This window comes from Callithrix jacchus, chromosome 20, assembly GCF_049354715.1.
Source record: "Callithrix jacchus isolate 240 chromosome 20, calJac240_pri, whole genome shotgun sequence".
NCBI classification, from domain to species: Eukaryota; Metazoa; Chordata; class Mammalia; order Primates; family Cebidae; genus Callithrix; species Callithrix jacchus.
In genome coordinates, this window is record NC_133521.1 from 32,714,430 (window position 1) to 32,734,384 (window position 19,955).

Consider the following 19,955-nt stretch of genomic DNA (forward strand, 5'->3'; position numbering starts at 1 on the left):
TTGTTTTTTGGTCCATGAAAACAGTTTTTTTTTTTTTTTTTTTTTGGGAAAAGTGATACTCGATTCATTTTATGTGAAAATTAAGCTCTAAGTCAGGAGACCTACTGAAAGGAGGTGGCAAATGAATTTTCCCCTTGTCACTGGCTACACTGCAGCCAGGTTGCTCTTGTTTGTTTGGTTTTAGAGGGCTAATTTTAAAGTCATATACATTACTATGTTATGAGCCAGGAGCAGTGCCTTAGTCCAGTCTGGAAGCTAAAAACCAACACTTGATGGACATAGCTGGAGCAATTATCTCACTCAATAGTCAACTGAACAACTACTTCTCAGATCTGCCAGAAAGAATTAATTTAGGTGTACAAATGTGCTACAGGCAACAAGCTAAGATGCAGAAAAAATGGCCACTCCCTAAAGCTGTCACATGCTGCCATGGCAAGGTAAGAGAATTCTTCAGACATGAACCGCCTCTCTTATTCAGTGGGAATCTGAGCTGGGAGCACAGTTAACTGGAAAGTTGGCTAACAGCAGCTAGAAAAAGACATGAAAAGGAACTGGTGCTTCTTACTGCTGGGGACTGTGGTACCTGGTAAGAACCTCAAGGATAAAAAGAAAAGCCTAAAAACTTCCAAAGAGAGGAGGAAAATGAGGTCATAAATACAGATTCAAGATAGCCAAATGGCTTCAGACTTCTCAACACCAAAAGCCGGAAGACTGACGGCGAAGCAATGGCCTCATATTCTGAAGGAAAAGCATTCCTTTTTCACCTCTAACTCTGTACCCAGAAAATCACAAATAACATGTGAAGGGAGGAAAAGTCATTTCCAGACATGCAAAGTTTCAAAAATTTAGCTTCTGTAAACCTTTTCCTGAGGAAGTTATTAGACGGTGAGTTCTATCAAAACAGGGGAATAAACCTGGAAGAGGAAGACATGGAATCCAAGAAGCAGAGCTCCACAGAGGAAGAAAGGCAGTCCCAGAACAACAGCTGCACAGAAAGCAAAGAGAACAAAGAGCCCAGGCTTGTGCAGGAGAATGCAGGGCTCCAGAGGGGTGTCGGGGAAATGGGGGCGGGGGCAGAGGGGAAGGATAGGACTGACAAATTATAGAATATAGTGGAATACTAAAGACTATAGTAGAATATAAAGTATGGTAGAAAGAGTAATTGGGGGGATTTTATGGTTTTGTTGAAGAGTTTGTGATGGGGACAGAAAACCATCTAGCCAATCAAATATACAGATATATATATGAAAGGAAATATAAAAACAGTTCACGCCAAGGTTCAGTATCGGACAACACAGAATAATCAGGTCAACGCCAAATTATAACGTAATTTAACTGGAATAAGGAAAGAGAACTGGGATGTTGAGGGGCAGGAGGTGGTATGAGAGTGTTAAATCATCTTCTAAAACAGGAGTTGGTACTTGACCTCCCACTCCCTGGTTCAAGCGATTCTCTTGCCTCAGCCTCCTGAGTAGCTGGGATTACAGGCACATGACACCATGCCCAGCTAATTTTTTTTCGGAGATGAAGTTTCACTCTTGTTGCCCAGGCTGGAGTGCCATGGTGTAATCTCAGCTCACTGCAACCTCTGCCTGCTGGGTTCAAGTGATTCTCCTGCCTCAGCCTCCCGAGTAGCTGGGATTACAGGCATGCACCATTATGTCTGGCTCATTTTTGGATTTTTAATAGAGATGGGGTTTCTCCATGTTGGTCAGGCTGGTCTTGAACTCCCAACCTCAGGTGATCCACCCACCATGGCCTCCCAAAGTGTTGGGATTACAGGTGTGAGCCACCGCACCCAGCCTAATTTTTGCATTTTTAGTAGAGACAGGGTTTCTTGATGTGTTGGCCAGGCTAGTCTCCAAGTCTGGCTCCGCCTCCCAAAGCGCTGAGATTGGCCAGGCACGGTGGCTCACGCCTGTAATCCCAGCGCTTTGGGTGGCCAAGGTGGGCACACCACAAGGTTAGGAGATCAAGACCATCCTAGCCAACATGGTGAAACCCCGTCTCTACTAAAAATACAAAAAATTAGCCAGGCATGGTGGCCGGTACCTGTCATCCCAGCTACTCTGGAGACTGAGGCAACCAGGGAGGCGGAGGTTGCAGTGAGCTGAGATCACGCCACTGCACTCCAGGCCCGCAACAGAGCAAGACTCTGTCTCAAACAAACAAACAAACAAACAAAAACTGTGCTGGGATTACTGGCATGAACCACCACAACCAGCCAAAGCACACAATTTTACAATATGGACAAAAATACCAAAACAAACAGTTAAGAGTTTATTTTATTTTAGTTTTTTTGAGACAAGTTTCACTCTTGTTGCCCAGGCTGGAGTGCAATGGTGTGATCTTGGCTAACGACAAGCTCCGCCTCCCAGGTTCAAGCAATTCTTCTGCCTCAGCCTTAGGTGATCCGACCTCAGCCTCCCAAAGTGCTGGGATTACAGGCGTGAGCCACCACACTCGGCCTAGTAAAGAGTTTAAAATGACTGCCGGCCGGGCGTGGTGGCTCAAGCCTGTAATCCCAGCACTTTGGGAGGCCAAGGTGGGCGGATGACAAGGTTAAGAGCATTCTGGCTAACATGGTGAAACCCCGTCTCTACTAAAAATACAAAAACTAGCTGGGCTTGGTGGCATGTGCCTGTAGTCCCAGCTACTCCGGAGGCTGAGGCAGGAGAATTGCTTGAACCTGGGAGGAGGAGGTTGCAGTGAGCCGAGATTATGCCACTGCACTCCAGCCTGGCGCCTGGCAAGAAAGTGAGACTCTGTCTCAAAAAAAAAAGTGACTGCCCCTGGAAAGAGGACCCAGGACCGAGTCAGGCAATTGCATAGTACATTCTGACTTGTCCAAATTATGCATCTGCATGACTTTGATGTTAAAAAAAAATCCCTGATATCCAGTTTGGCTTAGTAAATCTTAAGTCTCTTCGCTTTTTTTTTTTTTTAAGAGGCAAGGTCTCCCTGTCATCAGGCTGGAATGCAGTGGCATGATCGTAACTCACTGCAGCCTTGAACTCCTGAGCTCAAGCAATCCACTGCCTCATTGACTTTCCTAATTTGGAACATGTGCTATTTTAACTCGGCTACTGTTGTCACTTAACATGTTTCTTGTTTAATTCTAATAAAGATTTTCCACATGTGCAATCCTTTTTAGTAACATCAAAGTATCTGAAGAGAGTTGTATTTGATAGCATCCTATGTATAGATCATTTACTCATTTGCTTTTCATGAATTCACTCATTCAAACTGTCTTACATTCTTACTCAGTGCCTGCAACCACGCTGATGCCTGAAAGCAAGCACGGTTCCTTTTCTGGGGGAGCTGTGGCCCCAACAGTGCCTGATAAACACAGAGAATGAATTCCTTTCTGCCTTCTCCCTCAAACACCTGTTCCATTTTTTACTGTTTTTCAGTGTTAAGAACCACCTGTTTTAGAATCCCCAGAGGTTATTAGAAATGTAAACTCTAAGGTTACTTCCCTGACCCCCAGGTTCTCAGGGAACAGGGTCCCAGTATTTGCATTTCACTAGGGGCACACTAAGGGTTGAAGGCCACTGTTGTAGAGTAAGTTCCGGATATTCCTCAATGATGCACCTGACTACTTCAGTAATTATCCGTGCCTTATGGCTTGGAGATAAACTCAAATGGGCAAGGCTGTGGACTCAAATTGGGATAGCTCGACCTAGTCACTAAGACAGCCCAAGGCTAGTTTTCTAATATAATGATGAATCCGGTGAGGTGTCTCATGCCTATAATCCCAGCATTTTGGGAGGCCAAGGAGGGTGGATCACTTGAGGTCAGGAGTTTGACACCAGCCTGCCCAACATGGTGACACCCCATCTCTACTGAAAATACAAAAAAAGTAGCTGGGTGTGGTGGCACACACCTGTAATCCCAGCCACTCGGGAGGCTGAGGGAGGAGAAGCACTTGAACCAGGGATGCGGATGTTGCAGTGAGCCAAGATTGTCCCACTGCACTCCAGCCTGGGCAACGAGAGTGAAACTCCGTCTAAAAAAAACCCAAAAACCAAAAAACAATGGTGAAATTTTGGCTTTAATACAGAGGTGGGGCTAGGATGGAGTGGTCTCTCTTCTACAGCTGGTTTTGAACTCTCTTCCTTATAAGCAGTCAGTTGATTGCTCTTTTCTAGTGGAAAAGTTGATGCAGATTCAGATTTATTTCTCAGTAATTCTGTATGCTGTTAACTAGACTATGAAGAGTTTACAACTCTTTTAAGATGAGAATGTCTCTCATTTTACTAATGATCAAGTTCCACTGTACATCCCAAGTACACTGAGTCCAAGTAGCACAATTTAGTATTATTCTGAAGACTGCCTCTGAGGCCGACAGGGCAGTCCTGATGATAAAAGGAAGCAAATTCCAATTATTAAAAAAAACCACAAAGTGGGCCTTATTCACCAGGGCCACTTCAATGGGCAATGGGACTTACTTCACGGCTATTCAGGACAGGTCTCCTCTGCCACAAAGCACTGCTTGCCTGTGCACCTGCCCTGTTCCAACGGGGGCCAAATGCACTTTGTGTCCCTCTCTCCATGTCAGGATTCGTGCACTGAGAGCAGGGGAGAAGGATAAGTGACTACTGGGTCAATCATTCCGTCTTTCCCAGGGCCCTCTCCTCCCTTTACTTGGCATCAAAACTTATATACAGTAAAATGCACAGGTTTTAAAAATTTTTGATTTTTATTTTTGTAGAGACAGAATCTTGCTATGTTGCCCAGGGTGGTCTCAAACTCCTGGGCTCAAGCAAACCTCCCACCTCGGCCTTCCAAAGTGCTGAGATAACAGGTGTAATCCACCATGCCCAGCCTGAAATGCACAGATTAAAGGTGCTGTTTATCTTCCATCAGTTTTACCAAATGGATACCCCTATATAAGTCATACCCACAGTCAAAATACAGAACATTTCCACCATCACCTTCCCAATCAACTCCCCACCCTCCAGCAATGACTATCCTGACTTTTATAATCACAGTTAAGTTCTACCTTGTTTTGAACTTTAAATAGATGGAATAATAGGCTATTTCTTTTCTTTGTGTCTGGTTTCTTTCATGTGGCACGTTTTCGACTTCATCCACGTGTGTGTATCAGTGGCTTGTGCCTTGTTATTGCCACACTTTGTTTATCCATTCTCCTATCGAAGGACACCTGGCTGTTTCTGGTTTTCCACTATCAGGCTTGAATATAGCTTTATTATAGAGATGTTTTCATTTCTTTTGGATAAAAATGCACAAGTAAAATTGCTGGGTCATAGAGTAGGTGTATACCTAACTTTAACAGCAAATAGTTCTCCAAAGTTAAGAACTCTCACACATTATGTTTTACCACTAGCTTTTTAAGAGGTTCTGGCTGTTCGGTATCCTCACCAACATTTACTGTTATTCAGTCTTTACCATTTTAGCCTTTTCAGAGGTATAAACTGAGATTTACTATTATTGTAATTTGCATTTCCCTGATGTCTAAGATGATTAACACTTTTGATGCGCTTACATGTGTATCTTTCTTTTGTGAAATGTCAATTTTTTTGTCATTTAGAAAACTGAGTTGTTCTGGGCAGCACAGACAAACCCCATCTCTACAAAACATAAAAATAAATTAGATCAAACGTGATATCTCACGGCTGTAATCCCAGCACTTTGGGAAACTGAGGTGGGCAGATCACCTGAGGTTAGGAGTTTGAGACCAGCATGGCAAACATGGTGAAATCCCGTCTCTACTAAAAACACAAAAACTAGCTGGGCATTGTGGTACACACGTGTAATCCTAGCTACTCAGGAGGCTGAGGCAGAGGAATCACTTGATTCTCCCTTTCAAAAAAAATTTCAAAATTTATTTCAAAAAATAAAAATAAATAAATGAGCTCAATGTGGTGGTGCTTGTTTGTGAACCCAGCTACCTGGGAGGCTGAAGTGGGAGAATCCTTTGAGTCCCTGAGGTTGGGGCTGCAGTGAACCATGATTGCACTACTACACCACAGCCTAGGCAACAGAGCAAGAAAACCCTGTCTTGGAGGAGGGAAAAAAAGAGGGTTGTTTAAATTTTTAAATTATTCAGTCAGTTCTACATATATTTATATAAAAACATATTTCAGATATGTATTTTGCAATTATTTTCTTTCTGTCTGTGGCTTGCCCATTCATGTTCTTTTTTTCTTTTTTTTTTTTTTAAGATGGAGTCTTGCTCTGTTGCCCAGGCTGGAGTGTAGTGGCACTATCTTGGCTCACTGCAACCTCTGCCTCCCAGGTTCAAGTGATTCTCCTGCCTTAGTCTCCCAAGTAGCTGGGATTACAGTCATCAGCCACCACGCCCAGCTAATTTTTGTATTTTTAGAGATGGGGTTTCACCACCTTGGCCAGGCCAAGGTCTTGAACTCCTGACCTCAGGTGAGCCACCTGCTGCAGCCTCCTGAAGTGCTGGGATTACAGGCATGAGCCACTGCACATGGCCAGCCTATTCATGTTCTTAATGATACCTTCTGATGGGCAGAAGGAGGAGTATTTGCATGGCTACTGGGTCAACAAAAAAGGAAAAAAGTAGTAATTTTACAGATTGGAAGAAACAAAATGATCAGCATTTCTTCTTTACACTATTTGGTTTTAGAAGCCAACTCTCTTAGCAAATGTACAACCATTATACTTACTGCAGGCTAAATTTTAAAAAGACAAAAACAAATCTGATGGATGCCCCTTTCAGATATGTGCTGTGCTGCTGAGCCAGTGCTGATCTCAGGAAATGGCTCTGTCAAGTGAGAAGTAGGCAGGGAAGTCCTCAAATGCCACAGACTGTCATCAAACCAGAAAGTTGTTTCTGTTTTTTTGAAAGAGGAAGAGGGAAGTAAAAAAAGAAGAAGAAAGGAAGTCTTTAAATCCTTTCATACCACATTCTGGTTTTTAAGACAGCCCATTACTTTTTTTGCTCTCCCCACAAGCTGATTCAAAAATAAGGAAGGAAGTTATGGTGGTGAGAGCAAGGCGTGAAGATGCCAAGACTTCTGGGCTGCACTCCTAATTCATCTGCTGTGAGGGCTGACCCCATCCTGGGTAAATCACTCCTTTACATTTTCTACTTCAGTGACTGAGGCACACAGAGACCAATTTAACTTTGTGAGAGGCTGTGAGCATTATTAATCATTAATGTTCTGCGAGAGCCTCTGTGCAACAGAGATATGGAAATACCAGCTACCTCACCATCATCTGCAAAGGCCAATCATTGCCAGCCCCTCCCCCTCCCACGCATCCAGGACTTGCCTCCTCCTTGTAGCACCTTACCCCCTGCAGCTAGGCAAAGGTTTGCTTTTATCCCCCTTCTGTAGTTAATTAATCCCTTTAAAACAACAGATGAATGAAAAGGACTAGGAAAGAGGATGGTAATGAGGTAAAACTGCACAGCAGTCCCCCTTGTTGAGACAATCCTGCCAGCCCCAAGTGCTCTAGAGAACATCTGCGCTTCCCTGGGATGCAAGCCCTAGAAATAGGCTACTAGATGGCCAGCAGACCTAGAGCCAAACAGAAGCTATCAGCTGGAGGCAGTACACAGGGTGGAGGTTTCTATCAGAATAAAGGAGGGAGGAAGGGAGAAAGGTGACTCAGGCTTAAGTCGTCTCTTGCTCTTCTTTTACAGTTCATGTTGAACTCTATCAAAACAAAGTTTACAAAGAAACCAAAGCACAAGCTAAACCTTAAAAGTCTAGAAGCCAGGTTCGGTGGCTCACATCTGTAATCCCAGCTTTTTAGGAGGCTGAGGCACACAGATCACTGGAGGTCAGGAGTTCAGGACCAGCCTGGCCAACATGGCGAAACCCAGTCTCTACTAAAAAAGAAAAACCCAAGATTAGCCAGGTGTGGTGGTGCATGCCTGTAATCCCCCCTACTCTGGAGGCTGAGGCACAAGAATCGTTTGAACCCAGGAGGTGGAGGTTGCAGGGAGCAGAAATCATGCCACTGCGTTCCAGCCTGGGCAACAAAGCGAGACACTCTGCCTCAAAAAAAAAAAAAAAGAAAAAGTGAATCACTGATTCCGTAGGTTAACTGATAAGACTAAGGACATGTGTGTGGAGTCTGAAAAATGGCTCACGTATCCCTAAAATTATTTTTCATGTGGGTTACAGTCTACGGAGCTACCTAGTCCTGTTCTGTGATCATTCTATTTCAGGCTGGTCTTGCCAGCTCATAAATGTGGTAAGCTGCTTCCTGGTTGGGCTTCAAATGCCCTCAGGTCTCTTGATTTACAATTAAATGTTTGAGCTATTAGTACATGACACAGTAATTTGTTAGATGTCTAGTCAGTGCCCCTTTGCCCTTAGGGTGAAAAAGTAACTTAAACCTTTATTTGGCTTATGTTCATGGTCAAAATTCAAAACAATCAAAAAAGGACCCAATGAAAAATAATCTCCCACCCATTTCCCTCCCCACCAAATTATTTTTTCTCCAAGGCAGCCAATGTTACCAGTTTCTTATGTGTCCAACCAGAGATTCTCTGCATACACAATCATTAACAGTTCACAGACTATCTCCTCTTCAACTGATTTCCTCCTTGATCTATAAGCATTTGTGAAAAATCTCCATACATTTAGCTTATATTTGTGTCTAGAAACAAAGCTCTGCAAACAAGAGTAAAAAATACCAAGGACATAGTCGGGGCTCGACGTAACATAAAAAATAGACGACTGGCTTCAGAATTGGGGGGAAGACAATTAGAAGGGAATAAAAATTGTCTAAATGAAATTAATATGAGCCTCCCTCAAATGAGTGGGGAAAAACTCAAGCTGCCCCTCTGCCCTTTTCTTCTTCCTTCCTCCTGCCATCATCAGAATTGGTATCAGGATTTTAGCTGTTATTAAGCAAACACTGAGCACCTTCTCTGAACCAGACAGACATTGTTCGAGGAGCTGGAAATACAGCAGAGAACAAGACACTCTACCCTCAAGCAGCCTAATGCTTGTGGAGCAGATAGGTAGCACAGCAACCTGTGTGAAGATGCTAGATCCTGGCAGGCACAGGTGTGAAGGGGGCGGGGCAGTTGTGCTGCACCTAGAGTGCCTGGGGAGGCCTCTTGAGTAGGGACAGTGGAGAGCTCAGTGATGAGAGGGAGGGAGCAACATGAAAATTAGATGAACATTCTAAGCAGCAAGAACAGGCAGTAATCCTGAGGGCAATCTAGTCAAAAACAGAAAAGAGATTTTGGCCTGAGCCAGGAGAAGGCCTTCCACTTCCCTTCCTGCACATACAAATAAGAAAATGACCCTCTTTAACAACCTAAGTGGCAGTATGCCCCTCCAGTATTCTCCTCCTAGCTTTTTTCAGGGATCATTCCCCATCAGCACAGAAAACACATGCTCATTCTGTTAAAGCTGCATGTTATTCCATTGTAGGGAAGAACCATAATTTATCCAACAGTGGTCACTGCTGGACTGCCAACGGCAATCCTGTGCCACTACAAACATGGATAGCCACACCCCTGTCTAAACAGTGCTATTTTAGGATTTCTGCCAACGTGGTGAAAAAATGGCACCTCCCTGTCATTTAGATTTGTCTCTTTATTAGCAAAATTTAGCATCTTTTCTAATGTGTAGGAGCCATTTATATTTCCTTTCTAGCAAGCTTTTGGTTCCTTGCCCTTTAAAAACTGGACAGTTGCCACGTTTACTGATTTGTAGGGCATCTTATGGAAATCTGCACCTTGTTTGGCTCTGAGTTGCAAATAGTTTTCTCCCAGTTTGCTGTCTTTGTTTATGGCAGTCTTTGACATGCAGAAGTTTTTTAAAAATTGATGAATGTATCATTGTTCTAAGCCTTTGATGGACGTTGTCCCCGTTAAAATGAACTTCCTACTAAGGTGGGTACTACTAAGAACATTCTGCTCGCTGATGCGAAAGGTCCTGCTGAAAGGGAGAAGACAGCAACGTGAGAGGGACTAAGTGCAGGAACGATGACACGGGAGACGGAGCGAGGCCCAGCACAAAGGTGGAGCAGTGGCCACAGGCAGTACCAGAAGGCAGGCACGATCAATGGGGTACTGGCATTGGAAGGATGGTGAAGATGCTGCTTCCAAACTCTCTCTCCTCTTTTCTTAGCCAAACACAGAGCTACTCTGAGGCACGGGCCATGAGGCTTTACTGCCCTTTGCCCCTCCTTATTGCTGCCACAACTAACTTCTGCAGCCACTCACTCCCCTGTCACTGACTGTATTAGTCTGTTCTCACATTGCTATCAAGAACTACCTGAGACTGGAAAATTTACACAGAAAAACGTTTAACTGCTTCATGGTTCCGCAGGTTGTGCAGAAAGCATGGCTGGGGAGGCCTCAGGAAACTTTCAATCATGGCGGAAGGGGACACAAGCATGTCTTACACAGCTGGAGCAGAAGGAAGAGACAGAAGTGGGAGGTGCTACACACTTTTAAACAACCAAATCTCATGAGAACTCACTGACTATCATGAAAACAGCAAGGGGGGAAGTCCACGCCCATGATCCAATCACCTTCCACCAGGCCTTCTTCCAACACTGGGGATTGTAACTGGACATGAGATTTGGGCGCGGCACTGATCCACACCATATCACCGACAGATAACTTCAGCACTTGGGAAGGGTTTGCTCTTGTTTTCCCTTTTCCTCTCTTTCAGATGACTTCATCTGATTGATGTATGCAAACCTGACCTTAATTTTTTCAGCCTTTTCAGAGCCAATAAACTTTGTCCTTCCCCCAGCTCAACTACTTATTTACACAGCATTCTCTCATACCCAATGAAACTGCCACAACTTTTACTTCAAAGGTTCCGCTCTCTGATCATTTCCTCTTACCCTTCTTAGCTTGGATACGTTTGTACTTCCACTGAACTCAATGGCAAATCCAGGAGAAAGGAAGAATTTGGAAGCAATGATGGACTGCAAGGGAGACATTTACTGCACCTCTCACTCTTGGGGAATGGGAAGCATGGGACAAAAAAGAGCCTCTGCCTGAAGTTACTGCAGGTGACAGTGTTTCCAGGGGCCCACTGGGCCATTTCAGAGAAGGCAAGAGGGTAAAGGGATCATTCATCAAGGAAGCTGAAACTGAAAGGAACCAATGGGTTTCAGTTGCGTACACAGAATGAGAGGACAGGGAGGGGTGAGAGGGATCCATTCAGGGAATGTTCAGGGCAGAGTACAGATGAACATCTTAAAGATGAGCACGATCTGGAGGACTGGAATTCTGGTGACAACTGTGACGAATATCAGAGCAGAGTGTGGATGAGGACCTCTGGATGGTTGTTTCTACCTGTGTCTAGAGATGTCACTGCTGCTGGGAGCATGCAGCTGCTCACCTTCCAGAGGGTTACTGACCTAATGCATTTTGTGTTTTTTTGCTCATCAATTCTTTTTGATCCCCCTTTCATTTTTCTGGACAACATCTCTTTGATAATTCTATAAAACAGGGATCATGAGTGAGAACCTGAGTTCCTGAAAACCTGAAAAATGCCTTCAATTACCCTTATCACATGAGGGAATGGCTTCTGTACGTAGACTCTCAGGTTCTGCACTATGTTCTTTCGGAACTCTGAACATGTTGCTTTACCATCCTCTTGCGTGTTGCCAGAAGACCCTGATGCCAACTTGATCCTTGCTGCTTTATAGGCTGGACAGTTTTCTCTCTCTGGAAGCTTCCATCATATGTGTACAATTTGAGTCTTCTTAAACTCATCACTTCACAGTGGGCACTCAGTGGTCCCTTGCGATCTATAAATTCTTGCTTTTATTCTGTTCTGGGAAACTTTCTCCCATTGTTTCTTTGGGTATTTGCTCCCTCCTCCACTGTCTCCCTCTCATCCTCCTAGAACTCCTACTGGATGAACACTGGAACTTCTGAAATGAGCCTCCTTATTGTATTCACTTTCCTGTCAGCCTTTCTGTCTCTTTGTCTTATTTAATATTCTAAGACAATTCTGTGGCTCAATCAACTTGCTCACTTGCTCCCATTAGTTCTGTCCATTCTGCTATTCAGTCCTTTAATGAGTTTCTAACTAAAGGATCATGTCTTATTTCCAAGATCGAGGAAATAAAAATCATTCTTTTTTCTTCTTTCATGAGTGCAATTTTTTTTTTATGTCTTTCATGGATAAATTCACTTCCCTTAAAGTCTTCTTTATGTTCTACTTACAAGGATCCTTCAATGTTAGCTTTTCAGTTTCTTCAGTTTGGAGTTTCTTTTATGATGTTGGTTTCGCGCTAGTGTCTGGTGGCTGTTATGTGCTTGCTCGTGGCTGTTCAGATCCTTGGTGTGTAAATGCTGCGTTACTTCACCACCGCCAATCTCCACTGGTTGCAGGGAAGGGCAGGACATGCAGGGCTTCTGGACTCTGACTTTCACCTTTAATCTGATTCCCTCAGCCTTCTGCCCTGCAAGAATGCCTCAGATTTCTAAACTTCTCAGGATGCTTCCTTCCTTCTAGCACTGCTAAGGACATATATCTTTCTAATCTGTTACGGATTCGGGGCATACATGTGACATGTGTTCAGTCTGCCAACTTGAGAGCCATCTTAGCAGGGGCCCTTCAGCACTCACCAAATAGAAGCTGTTCTAGACATGAACCACTAATACCAAGGATTTTACTGTGGAAGACAAAGATTCATTAAAAATCTTTAAATGGCACATGGAGAAGATGTCTTAAGATGATTAATCAATTTTCTTTGCTTTGCTTACCAAACAAATCTTCCTATTACTTTTTATGATTTTTCTGTTTTTTTTTTTTTTTTAATGATTTTCTCATACTAGTTTAGGGATGCCTCAATAAAACAAAATCCTCTAGTTACTAAAGTAATTTTAAGTTAATAAACAAGCATTTGGGTTTTCTAAAACAAATGTAACACCAGCCTTGACTGTCACGAATCAATTTATCACAATCAAATCGACTGATCAAATCACATTTCCAGAACCACAATGATCCTATGACGATCCTGTAACAGAGATGCCAGCAACAACCCTGGAGCCTCCTTCAAATTATAGGACATCGCCAACAATCAGTAAGAGAAGAAATAAATTGTAGGAAGAATTCATTTCTGGTTATTCAACTCTAACTCAATTTAAAGGAGACTGTTCTTTCTCCAGTAAGCTACAGACGAGATCTGCCTCCTTTACTGAGATGCTTGGTTAATAACATGTATTTACAGAAGCAAAAATTTCTCTTTATTTCCCTCCACACTAAGATATTTACATAAACTCAAACCACTTCCGTTGTTCTATTCCAATTTCTTGTCAGAGTAATGAGTGGGGAAATTCTTCATTAAATGTCACTGCCTTGGGGGTGAAGAGAACATAAATAAAAAACCAGTTTTATTAAGGTTCTGTGATATAAGGAACTATTTTTTGGATGAAATTTCTTTCTGCAGCTGGGCACAGTGGCTGACGCCTATAATCCCAGCACTTTGGGAGGCTGAGGCGGGTAGATCATGAGGTCAAGAGATTGAGACCATCCTGGTCAACATGGTGAAACCCCGTCTCTACTAAAAATACAAAAATTAGCTGGGCACGGTGGCGCGCGCCTGTAGTCCCAGCTACTCGGGAGGCTGAGGCAGGAGAATTGCCTGAACCCAGGAGGCGGAGGTTGCGGTGAGCCGAGATCGCGCCATTCATTGCACTCCATCCTGGGTAACAACAGCGAAACTCCGTCTCAAAAAAAAAGAAAAAAAGAAAAAAAATTTCTTTCTGCAAGTGAAATTAAAGTTTAAATTTTTAAAAATGTGAGAAAGAGAAGCCCATTGGTAGACACTCTGCTTCTCTGTCACAGACATTCTGTTTCTCATTTGCTGAGTGAGAAAAGAGTTAACTCATAAATGAGAGGAATGTGGTCTCAGCTCTACAGAAAGCTTTTAAGGATGAGGTCACAACAAGGACCAGCTTCTTCATTAACTCATTAACAAGACAGGTCACTGTGGCCTCGGGGTCCATTTATCAGCAGGAAAACTTCAGCTGGTAATGGCTGGTTGTTTCCTGTCCATCTCAAAATTCCAAGCCGAGAAGTAGACTCCATTGTGAGTCTGTTTCCTGACTTGGAAGAAAAGAAAATATTTTCTTGATGACCATTCTTTTCTCAGGCCAGCAATACATTTGGCCCAAAGACACACTGGCCATACAAGTGCTTCCACTCAGAGGGCACTTTCTAACGCTTTTCCCTCCAGTTAATTATTCCTAAGGATGCTACATGTATCACTGGGTTTCACTGACGAGGCACCAGTTTTTAAATGAATTTTTATGTAAATGTTAATGGCTGTGAATTAGGCAAGTTTCAGCGGTAATTGCCCAACCGTCCACCTGCGTACCACATACTACCAGCTACAATGATCCTTCACGGCTGCTGTTCTTGACTGGGACCTACTATTCCTAGCGCACAGTGGGATTCTAAGCTATTAATAACCCTATGGTAACCCAACTGGCTTTGCTATAATGCTCAGAAAGGTTTTCTTTTGTAATCTTGTTCCTGGTATCTACCTTGGAGGAAGGAAACTATGAATAGATTCTCTTAAGCCTGTCAAGAGAAGACTGGTAGTTTCTCTCCAAAATAAGAGATTGGGTAGATTAGCAGAGAGTTTAAAGCAAAACTTCAAGGGAACCCTCTCAGTGAGGGGATTGTAAGTGGAACTCCTATGTTTGGCATTGCTCTGGCAATTTGGGAAGGCTTCTTTGACAGCACAAAGTTTTAGCAGGGTATAGAAGAAAAAAAAAAAGCCTGACCTTGCAACGCTGACACACTTTCCACAGCTCCAGCCACAGTATTTCTCAGAGAGGCCAAGCTGCCCTGTTCTCTTTCCCCTTCTTGCTTTTGCATTTGCCACTGTTCCTAGGATTCCCTCTCAGTGCTCAAATTATTGCTCTTCTCAAGCAGCCAGGTAACAAGGCAGTGTGGTTCCATGGAAAAATAACTCTAGCTGGAGCAATCCAAAGAGCTAAGTCTTTGGACTCTGTTCTGCTCCTCTGCCTCTCTGAACTTCACTTTCCTGCAAAAGAAGCAGGACCCTGTGGTCTCTTTCTCTTCTAAAACTGCAATGGCATTTTATTAATTCCTAGTATCTGTATAGTTCACACATTCCAAGTTAAATGCTTTAAGGATATACCTCATACCTGGATATCACAGGCCACACCAACAGATGTTTCCAAAGGCCAGCACACTGCCAAAAATTCACTGTCAGCATTCATTTGTGGCTTCTGATACACCAATGGTTTTATAACCCTCTGTTAACACTGAAGTTTACTTTTTACTTTAAGATGTAGAGAACACATGTGCTTTTGAATTATTGTTGCTGGAAAAATCTGGGATGTATTGTTTTAAAAAAGAATTGCTGCTGCTGGGCGCGGTGGCTCACGCCTGTAATCCCAGCACTTTGGGAGGCCGAGGTGGGGGGATCACGAGGTCAAGAGATCGAGACCATCCTAGTCAACACGGTGAAACCCCGTCTCTACTAAAAATACAAAAAATTAGCTGGGCATGGTGGCACGTGCCTGTAATCCCAGCTACTCAGGGGGCTGAGGCAGGAGAATTGCCCGAACCCAGGAGGCAGAGATTGCAGTGAGCCGAGATCGTGCCATTGCACTCCAGCCTGGGTAACAAGAGTGAAACTCCATCTCAAAAAAAAAAAAAAAAAAAAAAAAAAAAAAATTGCTGCTACAATCATGAATCCTTGTTGGTACTACTGTCTGCACTGGTATCCTTCTCATTCGCCAGGAAAAAAAAGTCAGTAAAACAGGAACTTATGTGTCCAAAACTCAGCTTGAGAACAGCTTTGGAAAGGGAGATTGTTTTCTTTACTAGCTGACTCATTAACAGAAAGACTGTAAACGTTGGTTAACTTGGTACAAGAAGGGCAGACAGTAAGGAGGTCATAGCTGGCTCATCACTTCCCACCTCTAGTGGTAGCCAAAGCCAAATGCAGAGTTAGAGTTCTGCCTGGCCTTGTATATCCACACACATGGGCTCTATCTGCATATGAGACTGGAAAAGACATCCTTTCTCTAGGCTCTTACTTGGGGGAAGAAGAAAAAATATTTTGGGGTTAGGTGGCTAGGTTAAGAATCAGGAATCTTCTCTTGCTTCTGGAAGAAACCAGAGGGCAGTGATTCTCAATCCTGGGCAATTCTGCCCTCAGAAAACATTTGGTACTGTCTGGAGAAATTTTTGATTGTCACAATTTGGGAAAGAAATTTCAGACATCTAGAGGGTAAAGGCTAGGGATGCTGCTAAGCATGCTGTAATGAGCAGGACACAGAATTATCCAGCCCAAATGCCTGTGGTGCTAAGGTTGAGGAGTCTGCCCTAGGTGAGATGGCACACCCCCATCCAATGGGGTCGCTGCAGATCTGCTGCAAGGAGGATGGCAGTCTCCTTGGTAAGGCACGCTGAGCTCCCGGGAAGAAAGCAACTAGATTTAAGGTCAGGACCACTAGTGAACAAACCCCATAGGTACCAACTTCTGGTTTGGTTGTTCTTGGGGAAGTCAGAGACTTGCTTAGTTTTCAGAAAAATGTCCCTGGGATAAACTGACTCTACTACATGACACTAAATATGTTTTTAAAAAAATCATCCAGCAAAAACCCCTTTACATTTTAGCTGTTGAGAAAACAAAATGCTGCTGGCACTAGACAGCAAGCTTCTCTGCACATAAATGTCTCTCTTGCTTAACAGAGTTCTTTTGTTGAGGATTCCACCTCTGAGTAGCCCTCAAGGGGTCTGGGAACAGCCTGGCTATGGCTTCCTTACACTAAATGTGTTGACTCCATTTTTTTTCCAGCAAAAAAGGTACAGTTCCACATCATATAGATGAGGAACAAATGCTAATGGAACAGTTCCAAGATGGAAAGGAATTTTAGAGGGGAAAAAAAATGTGTGTGTGTGTGTGTGTATATATATACATATATATATATGTGACAAAACAGCCAGGCCAATTCCCAGTCATTTGGGGGGTTGGGAGACACAAGGCCCCAGGGTACCTAGGGAAGCCTGGGAAAGTTCATTACTTCATCACTAGCTCAATTATTTTACAAGCTTCCAAAAAAAAACTAAGCAACAAGCTTCAGAAATGCCTTAGCCAGTAAGCTAAAAACGGTCGATATCCTAGCACTGACTACCCCTACTTTCTTTCCTGCCAAAACACTCACTGTAACTCAGTTAACCAATGCAAGATCATCTCATGCATGAAAGGCTGATTTCCTAAGAAGGCAAAGAAAGGGAAGTAATTCTGTAGATGATTTGATACTTGAGTAAATTAGGCAATACATAAGCATGCACCATTTTAAGCAGAATTTTTAAAAGGCATTTGTTTAATTGGGACATGTTAAGAATCTCTAGAAAGAAATAGTTTTCCCCCATTCCTAAATTAAAGCAGTATGAATAATTTTGGAGGTCTTATTTAGTGCAATTACTGTATGACAACAAGCTGTAATACACCAGTTACTTAAAACCCAAAGGATGAATTGCTCGGCTGCCGGATGAAACTAACTTTCAGTGGTAGTGCATAAATTCTGAACCTGAAGAAAAGCTTGCTCTGTCAGCATACATAAGGCTTTGAGGGACTATGCAAGTTTTTTCATGCATATGTACAAACATTAAAAGGAACCAGAGTGATGGCTACACAACACTATGTATGTATCAAATGCCACTGAATTGTTTATTTTAAAATGGTTAATTTTATGTTATGTGTATTTCACTACAGTAAGAAAACAAAGGAAACCAGGAGTCAAATCACTTTAATTGCTTTAGAAAACAAAACGATGGGACTTATGCCCATAAGAAAAATAAGTCCTGGCATGGTGGCTCATGCCTGTAATCCCAGCACTTTGAGAGTCCGAGGTGGGCAGATCACAAGGTCAGGAGATCAAGACCATCCTGGCTAACACGGTGAAGCCCCGTCTCTACTAAGAATACAAAAAAAAAATTAGCTGGGTGTGGTGGCACGTGCCTGTAGTCCCAGCTACTCGGGAGGCTGAGGCAGGAGAATCACTTGAACCTGGGAGGCAGAGGTTACAGTGAGCCAAGATCGAGCCACTGCACTCCAGCCTGGGTGACAGAGTGAGACTCTGTCCCGGCCAGGCAGGGTGGCTGATGCCTATAATCCCAGCACTTTGGGAGGCCAAGGTGGGTGGATCACAAGGTCAGGAGTTCGAGACCAGCCTGGCCAATACAGTGAAACCCGTCTCTACTACAAATATAAAAATTAGCTGGGTATGGTGGCAGGTGTCTGTAGTCCCAGATACTCCAGAAGCTGAGGCAGGAGAATAGCTTAAACTCAGGCAGCGGAGGTGGCAGTGAGCTGAGATCACATCACTGCAAGCCAGCCTGGGCAACAGAGGGAGACTCCGTCTTAGAAAAAAAAGAGAGAGAGAAAGCAACAAGGAAGGAAGGGAGGGAGGGAGGGAGGGTCCCCACACTGGATAAAGTGGCTTATGTCTCCGGTCCTAGCACTTTGCGAGACTGAGGCGGGAAGATCACTTAAGCCCAAGAGTTTGAGACCAGCCTGAGCAACAAAGTGAGACCCCATTGCTGCAAAAACAAAACAAGTCGGGCACAGTGGCTCATACCTATAATCCCAGCACTTTGGGAGGCCAAGGTAGGTGGATTACTTGAGGCCAGGAGTTTGAGACCAGCCTGGACAACATAGCAAAACCCAGTCTCTAGTAAAAATACAGAAATTAGCTGGGCACGGTGGTGCGCGCCTGTAGTCCTAGCCACTCAGCAGGCTGAGACAGGAGAATTGCTTGAACCTGGGAGGTGGAGGTTGCAGTGAGCCCAGACTGAACCACTGTACTTCAGCCCGGGGGACAGAGTGAGACTGTCTCAAAAAACCAAACCAAAACAAAACAACACACACACGTTAGCCGGACATGGTGGCTGTGCACCTGTAGTTCCAACTACTTGAAAGGCTGAGCTTCAGGAAGGAGGACCACTTAAGCCCAGGAGTTCAAGGCTGCAGTGAACTATGATCATGTCACAGTTCTCCTCCCTAGATGACAGAAACCCTGTCTCTTAAAAAAGAAAAGAACATCCCAAAATCTGCGAGAGTTTGGTGATAAGAGAGGAAAATCATGCTTTCTTCAAGTCATGAGCTGTTAAACAAACAAAAGAGCATTTGTTTGTTTACTGTGATCAGTCAGACCACCAAGAAGACTATAAGTGAGTCAACTGTAAAATCTTGAAAAATGCTGAAAACCTTGAAAAATGTTCAAGGCACATGATAGTGGGTCCTAAGTTGGTGCTCAGTTGCTGTTAAGACCTGGTCATGTCATCAGTGACTACACTGAGACTGCACCAGAGGACATAATCAAGGTCTTCTATATATGAGGCTTCCAGATCTCTATGCAAGAAGAAATCCGAATGTATGTGAAGTGAAAATAATAGAATTGGATGGTAGTGTGAGCAACATGGAGCAATGGCTCAAATGCCAATGTCTGATACTCCTAATGCATCTCCCATGAGTACTTCACTGGGCCTAAACTCTGCTGAACCCTCAGGGCTTACCAGCACATATGTAGTGCTAGTAACAAAGGCGGTGAAACTGTGTCCTGGATTCTCGCATCAAAGCTGTAGGTAAATGTAAATGAAGTGGCCCAGGAACCAGGAATGTCAATGTGCTGAAGTTCTCTAGAGGTAAACTCTCCACTGTACAGAGTACCAGGAGGACAGACAGGATGAAGGAAGCAACAATAAACTAAGTTTTATAGAATCGATAATGGATATACTCTGATTTTCCAAGATAGCTCTGAAAACTTCCACTCAAAAAAAAAAAAAAAGTCAACACTTACTGCAAGACATTGATATGCATTCCAAACTCTAGAAATTATCCTGCCCCATTCCTCTCCTCTGAGGTGGTATTTTGCTGCCTAATTAAAACTTGAAAATCTAGTTAGTCAACAGATTTGCCTACCCCACTCCTGAAAAACAATTCTGCTTTGCTTAGGAAAACACAGATGGTCT

The 19,955-nt window shown here is 43.5% G+C and overlaps 1 protein-coding gene across 2 annotated transcripts in view; it reads right to left on the reverse strand.

Annotated features, from left to right (window-relative positions):
* The window catches only part of CFDP1 (craniofacial development protein 1), a 133,130-nt gene that overhangs the window by 34,868 nt on the left and 78,307 nt on the right, over positions 1-19,955 (reverse strand). The gene's annotated exons all lie outside the window — the stretch shown is intronic.